We start from the raw sequence: 21,120 nt of genomic DNA on the forward strand, positions 1-21,120 counted from the left end.
GCCCTGGCAAGGGGAGAGCAGGCGCCCTGACAGACTGCGGAGCTGTGAGGGCCTGCCAGATGTTATAAACGGTATTTACCATCTCATGCACTGTTTTCTAAGCTTCAACATGCAGAGGAGCCCCCCGGGGAGTATGAAAACAGTGATGAGACTGTGGTGTCATGCCCACAGGTTCTGGGACTGCTAATCCAGAGTGGACTGCATCCATCTGCTGTAACATGGGCTGGTGGCCAGTCTTTGCGCAGAAGTTCTAATCATTGATAATGCGCGAACAAGCACCCCTCTCCCTGCAGCTCTTTTGACCACTGGAGACATCTTTTGGAGAATGGCCATTGAGGCATGTGCTTGGAGAGGAGAAGCCCAGCCAGAGCTGCCAGGCCAAGAGAAAGCAAGGCAGGGGCAAGGAAGGCCGAAGGGCACAGGGCTCCCTAATAGTTTATCTGGATGTAACTGGAGTTGACGGGTTGTTTTCTCTTGCACAAGGGATGGTGGTGGAGGTGGTGGTGGAGGTGGTAGAGGTGGTGGTGGAGGTGGTGGAGGTGGTGGTGGAGGTGGTAGAGGTGGTGGTGGTGGTGGTTGGTGGTGGTGGTGTGTGGGGTGTGTGTGTGTGTGTGTGTGTGTGTGTGTGTGTGTGTTAGCGTCTTCTGGCATCTAACTGGGAATTTGATTCATTTAACTTCTTCAGTCAGTTGCAATAAACCAGGTGGTTTTGCAGTGCTCATGCAAATCACTTTCTCCTCACACATGGCTACAGTCTCAGCTGCCAAAATGGTGTCATGTTCTTGTCTTCAGAGTCTTAATAAGAAGGGGGGGAAATGCAGCCCATAGCTTATGTGAGTACTCCACATTCCCCCACCCTTCCCCCGGTCAGCACGGAGCCGGTGTGGTCACTGCTGACCCTGTGGACAGGCCAGCTCTTTCCAAGCCAGGAGAAGTGCAGGAATGTGCTCAGCCCCTGGGTCCCTGGGTCACAGACTGTGCTGACGACCCCAGAGCACGCCTCACTGGAGTCAGCCGCATGTTGAGGACAGAGGCGACAGCTGCAAGTTCTAGTTTTGCTTCACTCTTGTCTGGAGTGAGGCTTACACTCCGAGCGCCCACTTTAATTCTTTGAGAATTAAGCGAGACAGGAATCATCAAGGTTCTCAATTAGCTTCACCTCCAGTTGGAGAAAATAGTCACATTGGGATAGCCCATGAATATCCATACGTAACAATGATCTGATCTGCAATTGACCTTGGGCTGACCCAGCACTGGGAAGCATTTTGCTCTGTTACCCAGGAGTCGCCTAGAGTCAGAGGCGGGCTCAACAGCAGCAAACAAAGACCACACAGAACTTAGAAGACAGAGGTAAAAAAGGCAAAAACAACAACAACAAAAGAAAACAATCAATAATGTTGACACAGAAACACTTGCCATGTGCCTTTCCAGACATTTTTCCTTCTGGGAGTATGTTATTATTGTTGTTGTTATTATCCACTCTTAAGAGAAGAGTTTTATCTGTTTTCGAAACTCCCACAGACCAAACAACAAAAACAGAATCTACAGTTAGAGATGGGACCTGCTACCAATACCAAAACGATTTTATGGGAATGTGGAATGTAAATAGATGTTGCAAGCAAGCAATCTAACTTATAAAAATATATGGTATTATTAAATAGCTAATAAGGAAACTCAAAAGTGTGTTGTAGTTGATGGTAGCCACCTCTGGCTTTAGCTCTAGCTCGGGTGTGTGGCTATTGTTTTAAATATATCATAATTCTACTACTTTATAACCTGCTTTTCATCTTTAGCAATATCTTGGACCTACCTTTTCACATCAACAAGTATCTGTAGCCAGTTGTTACATGGCAACCTGGTATTCCGTGTCTTTCATTACCATCCAGTCTATAGAAGGTTATGGTCTAGTTCAACACTAGGTGGCTTTGATGGTTAGTGACTGCAAGCAACAGTGTGTAACCTTCAATGCTAAAATAATCTCTGGCAAGTTTTGAGCCCTGTTGTCTAACTCCCATCTACTCCACCCCGCTTGTCCCTATAATAAATGAGCAAAATGATTTCCATTTAAACGTATTGAATTACACGTTAATGGTTCCTAAGTCAAAAGATCACTAGTGGGATTAATTACATACAACGTAGACATTTGTTCACACAAGTGCACTCCTCATTTCATATAAAAAGCGTGTATTAATTTATGGACCGAACTTCACATTGTAAAACAATCCCTGATAACAAACTGGGGACAAAGAGTGTCTTCTTTAGTTAGCCTAGAATTACACCAGGCCCTCCTAATGCAGATAGGGGGAAGCGAGTTTCCAAAACCTGAAGGGAATTTTTAGTGTGAACAGAGTTTGTTAAATGACAAGCGATGTTTTAAAGTGGGAAGGGCATGGACTTAGAGTCAGACAACATGCAGTTCATTCACTGATTCTGAACTTTATTTGCAATATGATTTTGAATAACTTAAATTCTCTGAGCCTCAGCTTCTTTATCTGTCAAATGGGGCCACTTCACAGAGTTGTGAGGATTTTAAAATTATATGGACAACGCCAATTATTTTGTGTTCTTATCGTCACAAACATTAATAGACCAAAAGAGTACATTTCCCTCTTGCAGAAAATTTCCCACCCTGACCTTAAGACATGAGAATAGATGTAGCCAAGGTCTTTTAATACTTAAAAAGAAATTGTGTCTTAAGTCAATTCTATCATTGATATCTCAGACCCTATGAGTAGGGTAATCAAATAATTTCTGTTGACAATGAGATACTTATAAAGCAAATGAGAATGATGAGGGCAATCAATGTACACATGTGCTTTACACAATTGATGTATGCATGGATTGTGATGAGTTGTATGAGCCCCTGATAAAATGATTTTTAAAAACCAAAAAAAAAAAAAAAGAAAAAGAAAGACTTCACCGGGTCATTTTAGTTATTTAGTTAGTGGGAACTCTCCCCAGCAGATGGACTCCTCTTTTATTAACTGGGTAATGGTCAATGTTAATGGGGCAAGTGGGAATATGGTCATTCCACGTTAAGGGGCCCTTGCTAAGCTGCCTCGGTTTTTCACATGTGCCTGACCAAGGTTGACACAGTCTGACACGATTGAAGTCTGCACACAGTTTCTTTGGCCTCTCCAGAGTGACCCTGGGCACAACCTTTTGGAACAGTCAGTTCTGTTCTCAGTCATCTTCTCCTCAGAACTAAGTAAGCTTTTTCTTTTCGCCCCCTCCCCCTGCCCCCATCCACCCCCATTAATCTTGCTGTGCTAGTCTGTCAGATTTGTGGTAACGTGTCCATGTTTTTGACTTGTTTCCTCCGTCCATTATCTGCCACAGCCTAGCCCAAATGCACAGGACGACTGTGTCACAGTCGGTGCTTTCAGTTCGGCCAGAGAGACCAAGGAGGAAGCCATTAACCAGCGTGTACAATATGATTTAAAAACAAAGCACGGAGACAAGAGCAAAGCACTCTGAAACACAGAGAAGACCATGATTCTTCCTTCTCTAGACGGGTTCTCAGAGGCAGCAACATTTGAGGCATCTAGAGGAACATGTAATAAGGGAAGAAGGTTGGGTAGTGCCTGCTGGGTGCAAGTTTAGGATATTTGAGGGGGCAGCATGTGCAAGGAATCGCTCTGAATATCGCGTGGCTGTGGTTTGTTACAAAGAGGACTCAGTGGTTAGCCTCTGGGTTCCCCACAATCCTCTTTAGCAACCAAACCCAAACCAAACTGTGCCGTCGAATCAATACTGACTCATAGTGACCCTATAGGACAGGTTAGAACTGCTCCCATGGGCTTCCCATGGCTGGTGGTATGGTGGCCATACATTGGGGTGCACCCCCCAAGGTCAGCAGTTCTAAACCATTAGCTACTCTGAAGAAGAAGATGAGTTTCCTATTCCTGTAAGTAATCACAGTCTTTAGCAGCAGAAACCTAAAATAGGTAGTCTTCTAGCTCCGGCGACCTCTTTTACAAAACTTTCAACAGTAGCACAACTTCTTGAAAAGCTCCCGCACATTTTCTTTAAACTTCCTTAATGGCATTGCCACTGTCTTTCGCAATTCCTTGTGTTAGAAACAGTGTGTGTGCGCATGAACACTAGCCTCTACTGGATTTACACCACGTATTTTTTACTAATGAAAGCTTTGTTAATGGGTGTGGTACTCTGACCTTTAAAACACCTCTATGTCGTTGATTAATTAAAAAATTTCCTTATAAGATATTCAAAATTGGTCTGTTTACATGAGAAAATAATGTGCGGCTAAGGGCCCCCTCATGTTGAGCTTACATCCTTTAAACATGTTTTTGTGTTGCTATTTCTATAAGAACAACACCACCACCACAATGAAGTGTGACTACAGAATGCTGGCCTCTTTAGAAAGCAGTAAATTTTACATTTAATTCGTGTTCAAAGAAAAGAAGTGAAAAAGAGCAGTTCAGCTACCTAGAGACAGAGTGATTCAAAGGCCATGGCGAATCTCAGAGGCTCATTGGTTCCCCAGCAGAGGGAGTTTTCTCATGGAGAGGAGAGTGGGTGTGTGCGGGTCATCAGGCTTGAGGATGGAGAGATGGGATGAAAGAGGAGCTCCCACGTTTCGTAAAGGGGCCTCAGCTAGGTCTCTTGTTGGTAAGTAACAGAAATTCCGTTCACACTGAACTCAAGAAAGCAACTTTTTAGAGGATTTATTGGCTTGATTATATGGAAAATTCAGGGGTGGGACTGCTCTGACATGCCTGAATAGAGATATTGTGGTTGTTAGGTACTGTTGAGACCGCTCTGACTCATTACAACCCTGTGTCTAACAAAATGATGAATCATTTCCCTATCCTGCGCCAGACTCACAGTTGTTGTCTTCTCTAAACCCTTTCTTGGAGGCACTGCATCAAGTCAAGTCACTGATGGAAGCATGATGTCCTTCTCTAAAGACTGGTCTTTCCCGGTAACATGTCCAAGCTACATGTGATGAAATCTCGCCATCGGAACGTCTAAGGAGCCTTCTGGCTGTCCTTTCTCCAAGACAGATTTGTTTGTTCTTCTAGTAGCCCATGTTCTTTCAGTATTCTTTGCCAAAACCATAATTCAAACGCATCAATTCTTCTCCATCTTCTTTATTTATTCATTGTCCAACTTTCACATGCACGTGAGTAGGCAAAACTAGCTAATGGCCACCACAGAGCATGTTAGCTTTGGGGGACTTGGGGGTCTCTCTATGCTTAACCCGCCAGTAGCCATGATCTGAGGAGTGCCATTATTGGGTGAGCATGGGAGTGCTAACCAGAGTCAGTGTTCTCACTCACCATCCACTCCAAGGGAGAACGAGGGCGTCCTCTGCTGTGGAAGGAACGACAGCTCAGAAATGCAATATCTGGCCACCCAGAGTCATCACCCACTCCCTGGCAGTGGACTCAACCACAGCCTGATGGAAACATTGGTCAAGGAGTCCGTTGACTTGGGTTTAAGGTTGGACTCTCCCATTCACCGTGGCCGTGTCTCCTCTGAGTGTCACTACTTCATCTGTGCAATGAGAACGGGAATGGGCAGGCTACTGCTTGATGATGAGAAGGACATGAAACTGAGTGAACTTAACTATGATGTCGACCAGGGGTTCTCAACCTTCCTCACGCCACGGCCCTTTCACACAGCTCCTCATGTGGTGGTGACCCCCAACCATACAATTATTTTCGTTGCTACATCATCACGGTCATTTTGCTACTGTTGTGAATCGGGCAACCCCTGTGAAAGGGGCGTTCGACCCCCAAAGGGGTCGTGACCCACAGGATGAGACCCACTGATGTAGACTGTAAAGTCCTGGGCTGCCTGTGAACAAAGCAAACCTGATGCTGTCAGAGACGATGGCAAACAAGCTGGCTCTTCCAGGTGGCGGAGGCATGAATGAGCCCATTTGGTCTCACACTGATAAATGTTGGGGTCTTTGTTCCATTTGTATAATCATGAAAAAATAACACTGGGTTAAGCTTTAAGGAGAAAATATTGAGCATGATATAAATCATGACGGGGGAGAGACTGGCACAGAAAGCTTGATACCTCTCTCTCTTCTCCCTTCCTGCCTCTCCCACTCCCACTCCCATTCTATCACCTACTAGAAGCTGATTTGTTTGTGGCTCCCAAAGCCGGCTGCTCTTCAGCCTTCCTCCCTTCTCTCTGGAACTTGCAAAATCCAGTGGACAAGGCTGCCCAGAGATCTTTCCAGCACTCTAGCAGGTAATTCCCTGGACTGACAAATCTCTGCTTTTAACTCTTTGGGCCTGGCTGGTGGGACCCCTCACATTCTGGTCTTCTTTTTGCCAGTTCAGGTCACATTGACCTTCTCTGTCCATTCCCCAGAGATTTCAGATGCTCTCAAATTGTTATCTGTGCCCAAAGAGGTGAAAGTCCAGTCAGCAATGGAGAGAAGGCAGCTCAGGAGACTTGAGCTAGAGATTTAAAACAACAACAACAACAACAAGCGCATAACGATCCATGGCTGTGGCGTTAACTCCAACGCACGAAGATCTCTCCTGTTGCAGAGTACCACTTGCTCCAGAGAGTTCTCTAGACCTTTCAGAAGCACATCACCCATCCACGTGCCTAGGTAACTTTGAATCTTTAACATTTGGAATAGAAGCCAAGTACCTAACAGTGTGTATAGATAGTTTTATTGACATATAATTTATTTATCATACAATTCAGTCGTTGAACTATATTACAAAGAGTTGTGTCATCACCACTACATTCAATTTTAGAACATTTTCTTCATTCTTGTACTCATTATGTTTAGCTCTCCATTTTCCCCAACCTTCCTTGCCATAAACTTAAGAAACTATTAATCTAGTTACTCTCTATATCAATTTACCTATCCTGGATTTTATATAAAGAAAATCATTTTAAAAACCCTAAAAAAAAAACTCCAGCAACAACAGCAAAATAAAACAAAGACTTCAACCCCAAAGAAAACAGAAAGTAATAAAAATTAGAACAAATTAAAAATTGAAATCACTTTACTGTAAGCTACCCCAGGACCTCCTGAGCGAGCTAGAGCTAGAAACTTAGAACATCTATACAATTAGGAGCTGACACTTCAAACCCAAACCAAATTCATTGCTTTCAAAACAAATTCAACTCATAGTGACCCCTATAGGAAATAGAAGAAGTTCCCCTGTGAGTTTCTGAGATTGTACCTCTTTATGAGTTATATCTTTCTCCCAAGAAGGGGGTAGTGGTTTCCAATTGCTGACCTTGCAGTGAGTAGCCCAACCCATAACCATTACACTACCAGAGTTGACCCTTGAAGGTGGTGGAATCATTGGGTAGTAGAGGCACAGAACAGAAGGAAAGGAGGACGGGAGGAGAAAGGACAGTAAAGGAAGAAAATTTCAAGAAGACCTACGTTTGAGGTGAAACAGTGAACCATAGGAAAATGCTACAATCAAAATAATAAAAAGATGCTGCAATAAGAGAAGCAGCCCAAGAGGGAAGCATCACGGAGCACAAGGAAGGAGAAGGTGTGGAGAACGGAGGAGGAGTTTCCAGGATGAAAGGTTGTAGGGCTGTTGGGCAGGCAAAGAGAGAGAAGATAGGACTCTGGATTTGGCCAGAAGACTTCGAGAGCCTATTTCAGCTGGGGATGAACATGAGTCCCGAGAGCCCCGGTGGCACAGTCTATCACCGTTGGGATGCTAACCAAAAGGCTGGGCATTCAAACCCACCAGCTGATCCATGGGAGAAAAGGACTTTCTGCTCCCATACACATTGACAGGCTTGGAAATGCACAAGAGCAATTCTATTCTGTCCTATAGGGCCACAGGAAGTCAGAATCAATTTCTTGATAGGACAGAGAGTGAGTGAGTGAGTGAGTGAGTGAGTGAGTGAGTGAGTGAGTGAGTGGAGGACCTATCTCTAGGGCATTCAGAAGTGAGACTGAGAAAAGGAGGCAAAAAAGAAGACTCCTTTAAAACTGACTGGAAGCAACCTGAGCCAACGACCAAAAGAAGAATGCATTGTGCCTGTCTTGGTGGGGATGGGGTCTTCTCTCTCCACTTCATCTCCATGCACACTTCAGCACACCTGTTTCTAATCGCCCAGCCAAAGCTGCTGTAGCCTGAGTCCTTTACAACCTCCATCTGGGACTGCTGAAGTCCCATCGACTCAATGAAACCACCACCACCAACTTCCCTGCTGCCTCTGGATCACAAATGCCTTCCACCGTGAGCTCCTGAGACCAGTCCCCACCGCGTTTCCACAGCCCGCTATTGAAGCTCCCCGCCCAGGTGATTAGCATCCACTAGAGGCTCCTGTCAGTGGTCTGCAGGGCTTCCTTCTGGAGCGCAAGATGGAAGAGAATAAAAATATGGCTTCTCTAAGTAACAACTGCGTAGCCATCAGCAAACCTCAATCTCTTTGTCAAACGGCAAACGGCAGTCCTTACTTCTGAGGGTAGATGTGAGCAACAAATGAGAAAATAGACAGGAAATCTCTCTGAAAATTGTTGTCGCTGTGAGGTGCCATGTGACTCATAGCAACGCTATGTGCAACAGAATGAAACGCTGCACCATCCTCCCAATTCTTCCTAAGTTCAAGCCGTCACTGTGCCAGTCCATCTTGTCCAAGGTCTTCCTCTTTTTCACTGCGCCACTACTTTACCAAGCATGATGCCCTTCTCCAAGGACTGATCTCTCCTGACACATGTCCAAAGTATGTGAGATGAAGTCTCAACATCATCATCCTTGCCTTAAAGGGCATTCTGACTGTACATCTTCCAAGACAGATTTGTTTGTTCTTTTGGCAGTCCACAGGACTTTCAGTATTTTCACCAGCCCTATAATTCAAATGCACCAGTTCTTCTTCAGTCTCTCTTGTTCAATATTCAGCTCTCACATGCATATGAGGCAATGGGGAATACCATGGCTTGGGTCAGACTCACTTTAGTCCTCAAAGTAACATCCTTGTTTTTCAACACTTCAAAGAGGTCTTATGCAACACATGGACTCAATGTAATGTGTCTTTTGCTCTCTTGACTACTGCTTCCATGAGCCTAGTAGATCCCAACAAGATGAAATCCTTGACAAGGTCAATATTTTCTTTGTTTACCATGATGCTACCTATTGGTCCAGTTGGGAGGATTTTGGTTTCTTTACATTGAGTTGTAATCTATACTGAAGGCTGAGATCCTTGATCTTCATCAGCTGGTGCTCGATGGCCTCCTCACTTTCAGCAAACAAGGGTGTGTCCCCTGCATAACCCAGGTTGTTATTAAGTCTTCCTCCAATCCTCATGAGGCGTTCTTCTTTTTTTTAATCATTTTATTGGGGGCTCATATAACTCTTTATATATTTTTTTCATTTTATTGGGGGCCCGTAAAACTCTTATCACAATCCATCTATCCATCCATCCATTATGTCAAGCACATTTGTATATTTGTTGTCATCATCATTCTCAAAACATTTGCTTTCTACTTGAGCCCTTGATATCAGCTCCTCATTTCCCCCTCCCTCCCTGTCCCCCTCCCTCATGACCCCTTGATAATTTATAGATTATTATTTTGTCATGTCTTACACTGTCCGACATCTCCCTTTACCCACTTTTCTGTTGTCTGTCTTCCAGGGAGGAGGTCACATGTAGATCCTTGTAATCGGTTCCCCCTTTCTACCCCACCTTCCCTCCACCCTCCCGGTATCACCACTCTCACCACTGGTCCAGAAGGGATCATCTGTCCTGGATTCCCTGTGTTTCTAGTGCCTATCTGTACCAGTGTACATCCTCTGGTCTAACGAGATTTGTAAGATAGAATTGGGATCATGATAGGGGTCGGGGAAGGAGGGAGAGAGGAAGCAAGCATTAAAAAACTAGAGGAAAGTTGTATGTTTCATTGTTGCTACACTGCACCCTGACTGGCTCTCCTCCCCACAATCCTTCTGTAAGGGGATGTACAGTTGTCTACAGATGGGCTTTGGGTCTCCACTCCACACTGCCCCTCATTCACAATGATACGATTTTTTGTTCTTTGATGTCTGATGCCTGATCCCATTGACACCTCGTGATCACACAGGTTGGTGTGCTTCTTCCATGTGGGCTTTGTTGCTTCTGAGCTAGATGGCCGCTTATTTACCTTCCAGCCCTTAAGACCCCAGACACTATCTCTTTTGATAGCCGGGCATCATCAGCTTTCTTCTCCACATTTGCTTATGCACCCACTTTGTCTTCAGCAATCATGTTAGGAAGGTGAGCATCATGGACTGCCATTTTAATAGAACAAAGCGTTCTTGCATTGAGGGAGTGGAATACTTGAGTGGAGGCCCAATATCCATCTGCTATCTTAATACTAAACCTATAAATATATGTACATAGATCTATTTCCCCATCATCGTATATAAATATATTTACATGTCTACATACCTGTATTTAGACCTCTATAAATGCCCTTTGATGAGGAATTCTTCTTCATATAATCCAGCTTCTCTGATTACTTGTTCAGTATATAGGTTAAATAGGTATGGTGAGAGGATATAAATCCTGATGCGCACCTTTCCTGATTTTAAACTAGGAAGTATGCTTTAGCTCCATTCCCACAATTGTCTCTTGATCTATGTGTAGGTTCTGCATGAGCATGATACAGTGTTCTGGAATTCCCATTCTTCACCAGGCTATATCTACATAGTTTAGCATGATCCACACATTTGAATGCCTTTGCACAGTCAATAAAACACAAGTAAACATAATTTGGTATGATCTGCTGTCAGGCAAGATCCATCTGAGATCAACAATGCTGTCCCTTGTTCCATGTCCTCTTCTGAATTGGGCTTGAACCTTTGGCATCTTCCTGTCAAAAAGATTTTCAGCAAAATTTTAACTGCATGTGATAGTGCAGATATTGTTCTCAAATTTGAGCATCCTGTTGGTTTACCTTTCTTAGGAATGGGTGCAAATATGGATCACTTCCAGTTAGGTGGCCAAGTAGCTCTCTTCCAAATTTCCTGTTACAGGTGAGTGAGTGCTTCCAGAGCTTTATCGGCTTGTTGCAACATTTCAATTAATTGCTGTAAAATTTTAAGTTTTACATAAGTCTTCTCTATTTACAGATTTTTTTAAATCATGGAAATACACCTCTGACCATGAAGGCAACTCACTACTACAGCCACTATCACTGTAGATAGCATCAGTGCTGTCTTGGAAAATCACAAAAGCCTCGCATTGTGTGCTCTTCAGTCTCTCTTCTCTCGAGGCAGCCAAAATACTTTGTCAGAATGTGGTCATATCATGTCACTCTTCCCTAAAGACCCTCCAAAACCCAGTTCAAACTCGGACCATTGAGTAGATTCTGTCTCGTAGTGACCTTATAAGACAGCGTAGAACGGCCCCACAAAGTTTCAGCGGCTGTAAATCCTTACAGAAGCAGATTGCTACATCTTTCCCCAGCAGAGTGGATGATGGTTTCCAACTGCTGACCTGTAAGTAGGCCTTCATGATTCCCCACCCCTCCAGTCCCCACTTCAATGACTTCTTACTGTGTGTATAGCAAAATCCAAAGTTCTTGCCATGTCCCCCAAGGACCGACCATGACTGCTTCCCAAGTCCAGCGTTCTTTGGGTATTGAGTCAAACCACATCCTTAGAAGGATCTTGCCTAATTATCTTATTTCAAAGAGCCTCTTATGACTCCCTAGCCCTATCCCAACCTCAGCTCTTTCTCTATATAGCCTTTTATCCTATTGCATTTGTCATTGTGTGGTATTAACATCATGCTACTTTGTGCTTGATTTTGACCTATCTCCCCCATTCAAATTAGTTTTTTGAGTATATAGATTTCCCCCCTATTTTGTTATCCTTGGTGCCTATGACAGGTAAAATACTCTTCGTAGATATATATTAGATGGAAAAAATGATTTGATTAAATGAATGTCTGGATCATGAATTCTACCTTGCTCTCTTCGCATAGCCACTCCCTATATAGGTAAGTAGATGGTTGTCCCCAAAGCCCCTGCTTCTAGCAATCATATCTCCTTAGCAGAAAGAACAGCTCTCTTAGTTTGATCCCTGGAATTATTTATGATTATTCATTTTGTTTTGCATGCTTCTTTTGAGTAGCAGCAAAGATGCAATCTTTACTGTCTTTTAAAACTGTACTTTGGTGATAAAATGGATGGATCCCCATTCAGAAAACATACTGACATTACTGTGTAAGAGAGTAGATCACTCTGCTTTCTTTACCTTCACTGCTCCCATCTCACTCACTGTCCTCCATCGCCACCAGAAACGACTGGCAATGGTTTGAGATTTCCTTCCAGAGCTTGTCTGTGCAATAACAAACACACATATGCATATTCATTTCCCTTTAAAAAATGCTTTCTTGCTGAGTGTTATGCTCCAAATTACTCGCATAGATCTTTCCATGACAGCTCAGATCTTCTACATCCTTTAGTGGCTGCCGGGGATTCCCTGGTGTCAGCATACTTTACATAAGGCCGTGCGGAACATATAAGTCAGTCCCTACTTTGGGCTGTTACAAACTACTACAACAGACCTCTTTGTCCCTGCTCATCCATAAGGTATTGCACTTACCTACGTCGGTCGGAAAGACAACGAAAAGTATCAAGGAGACGTCTCCATCACATTCATGACAACTTACAAACAGAAATAGATTCTAGAAAAGAAACTTATTCGGAGATCCACAATAACACAATTTCCCAAAGCTCCAACATCCGATTTAGAGGGGAGAGGGAAAGAACACGTAACAGGAACTGTCCACGGATCCCTCACACGAAGCCTGGCAACCACTCTGAAGGGTGGCTGTGCCGGTTGCCCCGTGTAAAGTGAGGAGCCGAGACTTGTTGAGGTTGCGTGCTCAAAGACCCGCCGCTCGTAAGTGGCAGCGTGGTGCTCCAAGCCCATCCCTCTTTCCAACACACCAGGGCGTTTCCTTGCCACCCTCTTCCTACTTTCATTAGAAAGGGGCAAAATGTGGCTTGGGAAATTGCTCATCTGCAATCATCCACCCCAAGTCAGCAGGTGTCTCCTCTAGACATCAGGCTCCTCCTATTGGCTGCCGTTGAATTGGGCCCCGACTCAGCACAGCCTCACGTACAATGGGATTGGGCCGCTGTGATCCACTTGGGTTTTCATTGGCTGATTTTGCAACGTAGATAGCTAAAGCCTACTTTCCGGTCCCTATTCATCTGAAAGCGCCACCGGAACCTGTTCACATCATAGCAGCATACAAGCCTCCCCTGACAGATGAGTGGTCCCTCTGCTTGAGATGCGCTGCCCAGGTCTCCCACCTCAAGGGTAAGAATTCTACCACTTGGGCCACCACTGCCTCTGACTCATCATCTATTCTAAAGAGAGAATATCATTCCCAGGAGGCCGGAGAGCGACCTCTTGGGTGAGGCTTTCTCCTACGCATGAGAACTCTCTTCACTGGAGATTGGGGGTTCTGGGAAGTCTGCTTTGTCCTGCTGAGGGCACAGAAAAAATGGAACAGATTCCACAGGACCTGTGCTTTTAGCCAAGGGAAGCGAGCACTTTCAGTAACACAGGAGGCTCCAAGATGCCTTGATGGCTTAGCTTTCACGTGGGGAAAGTAAAACAGAAAGAAAGGAGGTGGGGGGCCAACATGCACCCACGAAAAACCCACGGCTGGGAGTCTTCGGGTCAAAATAGTTCAAAGCAGAAACCTCAAGGTAGGCAAGAGCACAGGTCATGGGGTCCCAACAGGCAGGGGCTGGAAGGGGCCGACTAAGATCTCATCTCCGTGTCTTCTGCAGCTCCCTGGCACTTCTCCGCTCACATGGGGCTTGGCACTTCGAAATCCCTTGCCCGGTTCTGCCTGTGAGAAAGCTGTTTCTCCTAGTGTTCTGGTGCCTGCTTCCCTGCCCTTCCACCCACTGGTCCTTGACCCACCCCCTTGAAAGCCCCCAGAGCAAGGCCAATCCTCCTTCCTGAAGACAGCCCTTCCAGCCATGAGAAATGTTCCCGTTCTCCAGCGGCTCTGAAACCTTCCCAGCGGGTCTGGAGGGGGGCTGCAGGATATAAGCTTTCGCTTCTTAACAAACAGGTCTAGCCTTTCTGGTTAGGGAAGCTGTCTGGACAAAGAAAACCAATCCCACTTGTCTTTTGAATGGGCAGCCAGATGGGAGGGGAACAATAGCTCCCAGAGAAATGGGGGGCGGACCTGACTCTTCTCATCTTAATGAAGGTGTGAACCTTGAAGCTTTATTATGAACGCTTGAAAGCCTACCCTGGTTAAGCTCCTTTCGGCTGCCTGGGCGCTGGCAGCCACCCTGGATAATGAGGCCACAGCTGTGTGGGAAGCGCTGGGGCAGGAGAAGGGGAGGACCAGGGTTATCTGAAGGCAGCAGCCTCGCCAGCCTGGCAGCAAAAAACCACCCTTGGCTGCAAGTTCTGCCCCGTGACCAGCCCCTGGTGGCTTTCAGGGACAAGGAGCTCGCTGTTGCAGGCAAAGGAGAGCAGGAGCCCTAGTAAGGACAGGAGAAACGCGGGGAGACCGCTTTGTAACCTCTAGGTAATACAGATGATGGCTCACACCTGGATGGCACCTGACATCATCACGGCATGTTGAGTCACACAGAAGCTTCTGAGAGGCTAAAAGGACAGAGGCTCGGAGAAGGCAGCACCCTGCGTGAGGTCATTCGGCCTGAGAGTGGCGGGTCAACAAGTTCCAAGTCCACTCTCCCCCGCTTACCCCTGCCAACTGGCTCTTCCCTTGGAGACTTCAAGGCAGGTCTCAAGGTCCTATCTGAATTTTCAAAGCTTGACCGGTATGCAAACAATGAACATTTAACATTGAGTGTCCCTGGACAGTACCTCATTTAATCCTCATAATAACATCGTTGTTGTTAGGTGCTATCTGGTCGATTCTAACTCATCACAACCTTATGAAGGAACTATGCTATCCTCACAATGGCCACTGTTAGGGCCCATTCTTACAACCACTGGAAGGAGACACGTCATGGGTGGTCTACTTTTTCACTGACCCTCCACTTTACAAAGCATGATGTCCTTCTCTCAGCACTGGTCCCTCCTGATAACAAGTCCAAAGCAAGGGAGACGTGATCTCACCATCCTTGCTTCTAAGGACCATCCTTCGTTGTTCTTCCTATATAGACTTTTCCCTCCCTCTATCTAATTAAGTATTGAATATCTAATTCAATAGTCTTCACCAACACCATAGTTCAAATTGTCCTTCCTTCTTCACTCCAGTTTTCACATGCGGAGGAGGTGTTTGAAGATGCCAGTGCTTGCGTCAGGCACCTTAGGCTTCAATGTGACATCTTTGCTTATTAATACTTTAAAGAAGAAACACGTCATTTGACTTCTTGATTATTGCTTCCGTGGGCATTGATGATAAATCCAATGAAAATATTTAACAGCTTACATATTTTCTGTTTATCATAGAACAGAAGCTGTTGAATGATAAACAGCTATCAATGAACAGTTGTTTAGTGGTCCTGTTGTGAGAATTTTGTTTTCTTCCCATTGACTTGTAATCCAGAGAATGCTTCATTCTGTGATTTTCATCAGTATGTGTTCAAGTCCTCTTGGTTTTCAGCAATCAAGGTTGTGTCATCTACATATTATAGCCTGTTAATGAACCTTCCTCCAATCCTGGTGCTGAATCCTTCATATATTTCAAATTTCTAGGTTTATTTGCTCAGCATACAGATTGTATAAGTATAGTGAAAAGATACGCAACTCTGCTGCCCACCTTTTCCTGATGTCATAACAGAACAATATCCCCTTATTCTGTTTCAATATCCCCATATCTGCCTCTTGGCCTAATGAGGTGGATATTTGTAATATCACTGACCAGGCCACAATTTGATCTCAAATGTTTTAGAAGCTTGTTTTACATTTTTAACCCGTCGAATTTAAAAATCTATTTACTAAGTAAGCTGGGAAAAGTCAAAACTTACCCCTAAATATGACTGCTCTGAGACTGTTTGACTTTCCCCCACTATGCCCTTGTTTTCTGCACGTTGTTGTTGTTGTTGTTGTTGCTAGGCACCATCCAGTCAGTTCCGGCCCCCAGTGGCCCATGCATGGTTTGGCGCCATCTTCAATGTTGTGCTTATGCTTGAGACCATGGTTGCAGCCACTGTGTTAATCCATCATGTTGAGGGCCTTCCTCTTTTTTTGCTGCCCCTCTACTTTACCAAACATGATGTCCTTCTCCAGGGACTGGTCTCTCCTGACATGTCCAAAGTATGTGACATGAAATCTGGCCATACTTGCCTCTAAGAAGCATCCTGGCTGTCCTTCTGCCAAGTCTATGGCACATTCAATATTCCTCACCAGTTTTATAATTCAAGTGGATAAGTGATTTCTCCGTCTTCCTTATTCAAAGTCCAACTTTCACATGCATATAAAGAAAGCAATTAAAGCTATCATGGCTTGGATCAGGTGCCCCTAGTCCTCAAAATAACATCCTTGCTTTTCAACACTTCAAACAGGCCTTGTGCAGCAAATTACCCAATGCAATTCCTCTTTGGCTCTCTTGGCTGCTGTTTCCATGAGCATTGGTGGTGGATTCAAGCAAGACGAAATCTGTGACAACTTCAATCTTTTCTGCATTTACCATGATGCTACCTATTGGTCCAGTTGTGAAGATTTTGGTTTTCTTTACATTGCATTATCATTCATACTAACGGCTGCAATCCTTGCTCTTCATCAGTAAATGGTTCAAGTCTTCCTCACTTTCAGCAAGCAAGTTTGTGTCAACTGCATTCGCAAGTTCTTAATAAGCCTTCTTCCGATCCTGATGCCACATTCTTTTACATATAATCTGTCTTCTTGGATTGAATAAGTACGGTGAGCGGATGCAATCCTGATTCTAAAGCACACAGTATTCCCTTCTGTGCCCACAAGTGCCTCTTGACCATGTGCTAGTGCCGCATGAGCACGATCAAGTGTTTCGGAGTTCCTTTTCTTCTCAAGGCTCTCCATAATTTGTTATGATCCCCAGTCGGATGCCTTTGAATAGTCAATAATTCACAAGTATCCATCTTTCTCTGGTATTCTCTGTTTTCAACTGTTGTTGAATGAGCAAAATTTTGATGGCAAGTAACATTGATGCTATTTTATATGATTTAAGTATCCTATTTGGTCACCTTTCTTTGGAATGGGTGCAAATATGGATCTCACAGTCAGTTGGCCATGTAGCTGCCTTCCAAATTTCCTGGCATAGACAGGTGCGTTCTTCCAGTGCTTCATCAGCTTGTTGAAACATTTCAATTGGTGTTCCATCACTTTTTGGACCCTTGTGTTTGGCGAATGATTTCAGTGCAGCTTGACCTTCTTCCATTAGCCTCATTGGCCCTTGCCTATATGCTGCTACCTCCTGAAACAGTTGAATGTCTACTAGCTCTTTCTGGTCTAGTGACTGTGTGTGTTCTTTCCATCATCTTTTGATGCTTCCTGCATCGTTCAATATTTTGTGGATAAAATCTTTCAATACTGCAACTAGAAGCTTTAATTTTTTCTTATCATCTTTCAGTATGCGGAGTGTGTTCTTCATCTTTGGTTTTCTAATTGTGGATCTGTTCACATTTCATTACAATAGATTATTCTGTCTTTTCAAGTTGCCCTTGAAATTTTCTTTTCTTTTTTTTGGGGGGGGGGGACTATTTCCTGCGTGGTTTATCTCCTCAGTCATTGTGCACAGGCCTCTGAGAAGGTGTAGGAATATGCAGGCACAGGCTCCAGGCCAGACTTGATCTCTGACATTGTGGAAAAGGACTGTATGTCATGGGGCACCGAGCCCTGTGCTTCCCTGAGCCTCCTGGACAGAGCCTGGGGAGAGCGACCTCCTAGGAGTATCCATGTTGGGACCCTTTGAGATTTTCTGCTCAGCTCTTTGATTATCTCATTTATTCAGTTTGCCTGAGCTACCCCATGATTAAGAGCAAGTTTCTATCTCTTCTGACAAGGACTTTGGTCCTTTATTTCTTTCCAATCTTCTTAATGACCTTTTGCTTTCTTTATGAATGAAGGAGTTCTTGATGTCATCCACAGCTCATCAGCTCTTCTGTCATTAATATTCAATGCATCACATCTGTTCTTGAGATGTTCTCAAAATTTAGGTGGGATAGGCTTAAGCTCATATTTTGATTCTCATGGACTTGTTTTAATGTTCTTCAGCTTCAATCTGAACTTACATATGAGCAGTCGATGATCAGTTCCATAATCGGTCCCTCACCTGATTTTGCTTCTGATACTGAGCTTCTCTATCGATTATACCACAAATGTACTCAATATGATTTCTGTTTATTCCATCTGAAGAAGTCCAAGTACATAGTTGCCCTATGTGTCATTGAAAAAGTTTATTTGCTATGAAGACGTCATTGGTCTTGTAAACTTCTATCATGAGATCTGAAGTTTTGTTTTTATCACCAATACTATATTTTGGAAGGAACCAACTACATATTTGGGAGGAAATAAATTCTGTTCCTTCCTCTTTGATTCCAACTTTTACATTCCAATGACCAATAATTATCAATGCATCTTGATTGAGTGTTTGATCAATTTCAGACTGAAAAGGTTGGTAGAATTCTTTAATTTCTTTATCACTAGCTTTAGTGGTTGGTGCATACATTTCAATAATCGTTTTCTTGATTAGATTTCATTGTATGTGATTGGATAAAATCCTATTGCAGACAGCATTTTACTTCAAGATCCATCTTGAAATGTGCTTTTTGCTATGAATGCAACACCATTCCTCTTGATTGTGTCATTCCCGGCATAGGAGATCACAGGATGTTCTGGTTCTAATGGTCAGTACCAGTCCACGTTAGTTCACTAAAGCCTAAGATGTCCATCTTCATGAGCTCCATTTCATTTCTGATGACTTCCAATTCTCCGAGAATCATACGTCATACATTCCAAGTTCTGATTATTAGTAGATTGTTGCAGCTGTTTCTTCTCATTTTGAGTCATGCCTATCACCTAATGAAGATCCCATAGGATTCCCTCCCACGGGTTTGACTCCATTCCCATCATCATGGTTGGCTGTACTTTCAGAAGAAGCTCTTCTGCAAAGAAAGTCATATAATTTGATTACTTTCTGCCCTGAGGGGCTCACCTTCAGGCACTACCGCTGACAGTGCCTCCTTCTGTTCACTAGGCCTTCAGTATCTGACAGTGTTTCCATGCGACGCCTAAGGTGTCCAGCGGCTAATTCCCCAAAGTGGACAGTCAGGTCCGTCTTCATTTTCTTCTCTTATTCTGGAGACTCTCCTGAAACCTGGTCACTTTGGATGACCATGCTGGCATTTGAAATACCAGCCTCACAACAACACACACTCCGCCACAGTACGACTAACTGACAGACATGTGATACCAGAGATACAATGACTTACTGTATCTGTGCTGGGCCCATATAGGTTTCCAGCCACCATTCTGGGGACTTGGAACCCAGTGGTGAATGGGACTCAAAACAGCCCTGTACTCTCGATGTCGGCTTTCTGGGGGTACTTCCTGCTCAGTTCAGTGACCCTGGTCCTCTCCCTAGCCCACAGGGTTTCCCCTCAAAACCGCCTTTCTAGAAAGCGCCAGACCCCCACCCAAGCCCACTGTCAACCAGATGCCGACTCGTAGTGGTCCGACCCGACAAAGACGTCCTGTCCTTCCCTCCAAAAGATTTCCACAGCGAGAGACCTTTTCTGAACCTGACGGCCGCCTCTTTCCCTCACAGAGCAGCGGAGGGTCCTAGCGGCCACTCCTTGGGTCAGCAGTGAAGTGCTCTGACGACTGTGCCACCAGGGCTCCTTAGAAAGTGCCCGAGGATAAGCATGACAGCTGAGAGAGCGCCGTCATATACGGGTCATTCGAATGCTCATGGGACACTCGCCCCGCATCTGTGTGTCCACGTCCTCTGTGCTGACTGAAGGGTGGGCTTTCTCCTTTCCTGCTTCCAGTACCTACAAAGATAGAAAGCTCTTCTGGGTCTTCTTTTAGCCCCTCAAAATATGGTCTTATTCACTATCTGAAAGAAAATGCCTTTGCGTCTGCAGAACTGTGTGTGAGCATCCTGTGTTTTTGCCTGTAACACACCCACAGGGATGCCTTGCGCATGCATACGGTAGGTTCACAGCAAGTGACTGCACAGGAGACATGTGTGCATGAGCCTGCACCGCTGCTGGAGCTGCGAGGCGGCACTGACTGCGAGACCAACCTGGTGCCTGCCTTGGCAGCCTGGGCTGGCTGCTGAGAAAATGAAGACCAGCCTCTAAATCAGTGGCCTCCATTTCCAAAGCAGAGAAACTGAGGCCCAGACGATAAGATGCCATTTTCCCAAAGCCACTTTGAGCTGAGGTTCCAAGTTAGGTTTGTGGAACCGGGCCTCAGGCGACTCGGAGAACCCAGGATGAGGAGGCCACACTAGGCAGCAGGGAGGCCAACAGGCCCCCAAGACTCTTGGACTCAGATCCTCAATCTTTCTGGATCCAGGACTCTTTGATACGCCTAAGAAATAGAGAGGAGCCCAGCTCAGCGTGCTTTTTGCTATGTGGATTATATCTTTCAATAATGATGCATTACATATTCAAACAAAGAAAATGTAAATGCTGACAGTTTATTTTAAAGTAACAGTCACACTGTGACCTTTAACATAAAGGAAATGACCTTAGTTAAAGTAATGATGATTTACACAAGCTGGTGTAGTGGGTACACAATGGCTGCTAACTGCAAAGTCAGCAGTCCAAATGACCAGCCCCTCCTTCAGAGAAAGACGGGCTTTCTACTGCCCATAAAGAGTTACCGCCTCTCGGCCGTTCTATAGGGTCACTATGGGTTGGAATTGACTCGAAGACAGGGAGGGTTAGCATGTGTTATATTTTACAAAACAAATGAAGCAGAGGAGAAAATGGCCTTGTTTTTGAATTTCCCAAGTCTCCTTCTCTGGCCAATTGGGGGAAAGCTGGATCATCATATCTGCTTTTGCATCCGTGTGTTGCATTATCTTGACCTGTTATATCCACAAAGGTACAGAAAGAACACCTGGCCCCGAACAAAGAGGCAGTTGGGAAAAGGTGGTGTATTATAATAGGTTTTTCGGATAATTATTTAAGACAAAGTAATAAATCCTCTAACCCATCCTTCCTGAATT

At 44.6% G+C, this 21,120-nt stretch overlaps 1 non-coding gene across 1 annotated transcript; it reads right to left on the bottom strand.

Moving 5' to 3' along the window:
* Positions 1–17,636: 17,636 nt before the first annotated feature.
* LOC142460454 (small nucleolar RNA SNORA73 family) lies at positions 17,637–17,843 on the bottom strand. The gene has a single exon (XR_012786655.1). It is a non-coding gene; the product is annotated as a small nucleolar RNA SNORA73 family (small nucleolar RNA).
* Positions 17,844–21,120: the final 3,277 nt, after the last annotated feature.

Source organism: Tenrec ecaudatus, chromosome 10 (assembly GCF_050624435.1).
Source record: "Tenrec ecaudatus isolate mTenEca1 chromosome 10, mTenEca1.hap1, whole genome shotgun sequence".
NCBI lineage: Eukaryota > Metazoa > Chordata > Mammalia > Afrosoricida > Tenrecidae > Tenrec > Tenrec ecaudatus.